This window comes from Mus caroli, unplaced genomic scaffold, assembly GCF_900094665.2.
Source record: "Mus caroli unplaced genomic scaffold, CAROLI_EIJ_v1.1 scaffold_16384_1, whole genome shotgun sequence".
In the NCBI taxonomy this organism is placed as follows: domain Eukaryota; kingdom Metazoa; phylum Chordata; class Mammalia; order Rodentia; family Muridae; genus Mus; species Mus caroli.
The window spans coordinates 1-6317 of NW_018390311.1; the positions used below are offsets into that span (position 1 = coordinate 1).

At 41.9% G+C, this 6317-nt stretch overlaps 1 pseudogene; it reads left to right on the forward strand.

Moving 5' to 3' along the window:
- Nucleotides 1–2449: 2449 nt before the first annotated feature.
- Nucleotides 2450–3725, forward strand: LOC110288590 (annotated as a pseudogene).
- The last annotated feature ends 2592 nt before the right edge of the window (nt 3726–6317 follow it).

The window sequence follows — 6317 nt, forward strand, 5'->3', positions numbered from 1 at the left end:
GTTGTGGGTAGCTGGCGAGTGTCAGCCGACCCTGCGCCCTCGCTACCCTGGTGCTTTTCTGACCAGAAGAGCCAGGCCATTGCTGTTATGTTCAGGAGTTTTTCCCTTGTGCCCATAACTTTGAGGCTTTTACCCACTTTTTCCTCTATATGTTTCAGTGTCTCTGGTTTTACGTGGAATTCCTTGCTCCACTTAGACTTGAGCTTTATACCAGCAGTTAAGAATGCATCAATTCACATTCTTCTACATGGTTTTCCATATATATTAATAGTTTTCTTATACAAGAATAATAGTCATACCACACTTTTGAAAATAATATTTACGCTGTATTACAAGTGACTTAATATACCCAAAATTAGGTTGGATTAATGTTCTAGCAGTACCTTACTTTGATTATGCCATTTCAGCCATCCTACCCCATCATTTTTAAGTTGATATTACTTTTCATACGACTCCGATGTTGAACTCTCAATTTCCTTGATATCAACACAAAATCTTTAGCCAATTTTTCATTAGATCTTTTTAACTTTTGGAAAGTCTGTCATAATCAATTTATTTAAAATTTTTCTGATTGGATGTTTTCTTAATTTACATCTCAAATATTTTCTCTTTTCCAGGTCTCCCTTTTGGAAACCCCTTATCTCATCCCTCTCCCCTCCCTCTATGAGGGTGCTCCTCCACCCACCCACCCACTCTAGTCTTCCCTTCCTGGCATTCTCCTACATTGGGGCATCCAACACAAGGGCCTCTTCTCCTATTGATGTCCACCAAGGCAATCCTCTGCTATATATGTGGCAAGAGCCATGGGACCCTCCATGTGTATTTTTGGTTGGTGGTCCAGTCCCCAGGAGTTCTGGGGGCTCTGGCCTGTTGACACTGTTGTTCCCTCCATGGGGCCGCAAGCCCCCTAAGCTCCTTCAGTCCCTTCTCCAAATCCTCCATCTTAGATCCCTGAGCCCAGTCCAATATTTGGCTCTGAGCTTCCAACTCTGTATATCAGGCTCTTACAGAGCCTCTCAGGAGTCAGCCATATCAGGCTTCCATCAACAAGAGCTTCCTGGCATACATAATAGTGTCTGGGTTTGGTAATGTTATATTTGATGGATCCCCAGGTGGGGCAGTCTCTATGGCCTTTCCTTCAGTCTCTGCTCCACAATTTGTCTCCATATTTCCTCCTGTGAGTATTTTGTTCACACTTCTAAGAAGCACTGAAGCATCCACATTTTGGTCTTCCTTCTTTTTGAGCTTCATATGGTCTGTTAATTGAATCTTGGGTATTCTGAAATTTTGGGCTAATATCCACATATCAGTGTGTACATACCATGTTTGCTCCTTTGTGACTGAATCTCCTCCCTCGGTATGATATTCTCAAATTCTATCAATTTGCCTGTGAATTTCATGTAGTCATTGTTTTTAATAGTTGAGTAGTAAATATACTATAAATTTACTATATTTTTGTATCTATTCCTCTGTTATATTTCTATTCAAATTCTATCCCTTGTATATGGTTCTCCTTCATCTGCCTCGCTATATCCCAACTTGTCTGGTAGGCAACCAGAGTATAACACATCAGGTAGTTGCATGTATACAGCATTTAAAATCTTTTAATTAAAATATAAATATATCACTCCGCTTTCTCTTTCCTTCCTCCAACTACTCACCCTCTCTTAATGACATCTTTGTCTTTATTATTATTATTATTATCATTATTATTATTATACACAAACATGCACATACACACATGTAATATATGCACACACAAATATATCAATACAAACTGCCAAGTCTCGTTTTGTTGCTTATGTCTCAAAGGTTGTTGACAGTTCCTATTAATGAAGACACCACAGACTTAGGACAAAGGGCTCAAGTGATTTGAACTGAATCTACCCTTAAAATTTCCTATAGCTTCCATGGTACAAAAAAATACTATGCAAGCTTTCAAGGAAGAATAACAATAATTTTATTCAACTTTGATGCCTATTAAGCACAATTACGGCATCATGACAAAATATCCTTAACAGTACAATAGCACACATATCTTGGTGATAATCCTCGGCTCTCTAATTCAACTTAAGATCTTCTCAACAGAGGGGAAAACATATCTATCAATACAAACACAGCCAACTACCAAAGTTGGTAAGGTTATGAGTTTCAGAGGAGAAACTATTACTGCTACTTTAGTAAATCAATTTAACTCCTAACAACATTCTTAATATCAGGCCTTATGTTTACAGAGAAATGCAGTTTTCACCTCTCATTGTAGGCTTAGATTTTTGTAAAACTACTTTATTTAGGGTTCTTTAATTCTTCAACCTCCCTTCTAGCCCAATAACCAAAGGAATGGAAAAAAAAGTTTCTAGGAAAAGGGAGTTATGGACCTGTTTAGAAGGGGTTCTTTGGGAGATCAGGGGCAATGCTGCTGCTTAGAGAGGGTGGGAGCCCTTTTGCCATGGCTTCTGGATGGCTCTCCAAAGGAAATCAGGAAGCCAGAGTGTACATGGTAGGTCTAGACTAGAAAGTGAGTGATCCTCTGCTGTGGAAGCTCTTTCTCCAGGCAGGGCAAGTGATCAACACCCTCATTCCAAAAGATAGAGTCACTGGCCAGCACCAAGGCTGTGGCTTTCTTGAATTCCTAAGTGAGGAAGATGCTGACTATGCCATTAAGATTATGATCATGATAAAACTCTATGGGAAGCCAAAATGGCTGAACGAGGCCTCTGCTTACAACAAAAACCTGGATGTACAAGCCAACATTTTCATAAGAAATCTGGACCCAGAAATTGGTGCAAAGCTGCATTACAATACGTTCAGTGCCTTTGGAGTCGTCTTATAGATACCCAAGGTCATGTGGGACTCTAACACAGGCTACTCCAAGGATTTTGCCTTCGTTAATTTTGCTCCACTTATGCTTCAGATGTAGCAGTTGAAGCCATGAATGGGCAGTACCTGTGTAACTGCCATATCACTGTGTCTTATGCCTTCAAAAAGGACTCTAAGTGTGAATGCCATGACTCAGAATCTGAACGACTTCTGGCAGCCCATAACCCGTGATCTCAGACTGATCACCCTCATCAGATGTTTGCAGATGTACCCTTTCTGCCCTCTGCACCCAATCCTCTAGTTTCATCCCTGGGTTCTGGGCTTCCTCAACCAGTCATGCTGCCTCCTGGCTCGTTCCAATCTCCAGTGCCACCTCCTGGAGCCCCACTTCCTGTGATAACCCCATCCATGCCTCCACCATCTATGCCACCTGGGGCTGAAATACATGGACTCTCAGCAGCAGGAACTCCAGGCGCTAGACATCCTTGTCACAGACATTCACATCCTCATCCATTCCCACCAGGTGGGGTGCCCCACCCAGAGATGTCCCAGGTTCTTCTGGCCCACCATGGCCCTTATAGAGTAGCACACCCCCATTCTGGGCCTCTAGACTCATAGGGGGAGCAGTCACCAACCCTGCCACCTCCTGGAATGCCTTATCCTGTACTTCCTCCTATGGCATGCCCCTCTGAGGACCTCCTTTTGGATCTCCCATGGGTCATCCAGGTCCCATAACTCCACAATATATGTGTGGGCCTCCTTCATTGATGCCCCCTCATGGATACAATGGTCCTCCAAGACCTCCTCCCTATGTTTCCCAGAGGGAGCCCCTTCCTCTATCCAGACCCAATCCATGTCTCCTAGTTCCACCAAGTGGTTCACTTCAGGGCTCAATTTCTCAATAAATTACCATCCGTGGTCCCCTGCTTTTATCCTCTCTATAACTTCATTTCTTGGACCAATCAGAGATGCTGTAGCTTGTCAGGGCTGTACTGACTCCTCTCAGCAACTCTATCCCCATTTTAAAGTCATGTTTCCTCAGGGGATTTTTCTTCATTTTTATTTTAACATGCTGGTCCTATTTCTTTACAAGTGTATAGAAAAATAAAACTATGCTTGAAGAAAAAAAAAAAAAAGGAGTTCTTGTTCTTTGGGGACATTCCACTCTTAGTTGTCTGGATAATAGCAGTTCAGTCTAATAGCAAACACTAAGCACAAATCAGAGGCAGTGACATGATCGAGCAGAATCTGAAAGGTTCCACCAAATTGGTATGAATCAGCCAACACACCATGAAAAATTAATTGGTGAGTTCTTTGTACAAAGTTAAGATAAATATCAGTGAAGACCAACAAGGGAATGAGACCAGTGAAGTGTTGCATGGCTAGAAAAGACCAGTGAAGCTTTGAACAGCTAGTGTGATGCCACATTGTCCTTTCCCTGTCTGTAGGGTTTTACTTATACTCTTTGCAAAGATCCCATGCCCCCTCAATCATTTGCTTCAGCAAAACATCCTCTCACAAGACAACTTTCAAAAAACATCATGTGCCCTCACATAAGAGAAATTCTGGAAAAATATGACACAAATGAGTTTACAAAGAAACCAGAAATTTCTGAATCATCTCATAAAAAATAAATAAATAAATAAATGAATAAATAAATAAATAAATAAATAAATAAAAGGAAAGGAAATTAAGAACAAAAATAAACCCAAAACCAAACCAACCAACCACAAAACACTTCTCTTTACCGCAAATAGAGATAATTAAGTTAAAAAACATGACTATCAAGATGCAGAGATTAGTGGATGGTGGGAAGTTCAGCTCCAACTGTTTCATCTGCAACACTAATCCTGTACCTAAGGCTTAAGGAACATTGGAGAAGAGACAGTAGAAGATTGTAAGAGCCAGAGAATGAAGAAGTCTATTGTAGGACTATGGGGCCTAGAAATGACTGCCTGTTACCTAAATAATGAAAATATCAATACACATGCTAATGTGAAAAGGTCAAAACCTCATAGGGTAGGTCCCTTTTTTAAATTAAGAAATTATTTAATGATTTTTTTTGCCAGTAGTTCTTTCCAATTCTTGCTTTATATTTTTTTTGTTGTTTTTGTTTTTAATTAATTGATTTTTTACATTCCATATTTATTACCCAACCTCCATCACCCTCTGACTATACCACATCCCATAATTCTTCCCCACCTCCATGTCTCCATGTGGATATCCCCACCCCTCACACCAACTGACCTCTCAACTACGTGGGACCTCCAGTCTCTTGAGGGTTAGGTGCATCTTCTCTGAATGAACACAGACCCTGCTGTCCTCTGCTGTATGTGTGTTGGGAGCCACATATCAGCTGGTATATGCTGCCTTTTGGTGGTCAAATGTTTAAGAGATCTCTGGGGACCAGATTAATTGAGACTGCTTGTCCTTCACAGGATTGCCCTTCTCCTCAGCTTCTTTCAGGCTTCCCAAATTCAAAAACAGGGGTCAGCAGGTTCTGTACATTGGTTGTGTGCAAATATCTGCATCTGACACTTTAAACTACGTGTTGGGTCTTTTGAAGGGCAGTCATTCTAGATACCTTTTTGTGAGCACTCTATCGCCTCAGTACTAGTGTCAGACGTTGGGGTTTCTCCCTGATCTGGATCCCACTTTGGGCCTGTTGCTGGACCCTCTTTTTCTCAGGTTCATCTCCATTTTCATCCCTATAGTTCTTTCAGACAGGAACAATTATGAGTCAGAGTTGTGACTATGAGATTGTCCCCCTTTCCCTAGAAAATATCATCCTGAGTGAGGTAGCTCAGAACCCAAATGACATGCATGGTATGTACTCACTAGTAAGTGCATATTAGCCAAAAAAAAAAAAAAAAAAAAAAAAAAAAGGACAGAATACCCAAGATATAGTACACAGAACTCAAAAAGTTCAACAAACTGAAATACCCAAATGAGGACACATCAGTACCACTTGGGAGGGAAAAGAAAGCAATCACAAGATACCAATCGCGCCAGACCTGAGACAGCATTAGGGAAGCAAAAAACCCGGCCTGACCAGGGTCAAAAGTCCCTTTAGGTCGGTGCCAGCACTGTGTCACCTTGGACAAGGAATTGGCTGATACCCCCAATGTCTCTAGAGGACAGCTTCAGAGGCAGACCCTATTTCAGGCTCCAGATATCTGGGCACCTTCCCTGCCAGAGGAGAGGTGTCTGCCCAACTCAGGAGGGCTTTGCTGGAGCAACTGGGAGAGCCATCTTGGTTCCTGGATTCCTCCGAGACTAGTCTGCACAGGTGAGAGTGTGGACTACAGAAGCTAACAGTTCTGGGACAGGCCCTGTTTCAGGCCTTCATCTCATGCCAGGAGGCAGGTCACAACACCAGATATCTGTGCACATTATCTGCAAGAAGAGAGTTTGCCTGCAGAGAGTGCTCTGACCACTGACTCAGGAGAGAGCTAGTCTATCAGATTTGCTGATAGAGGCTAACAGAATCACTAGAG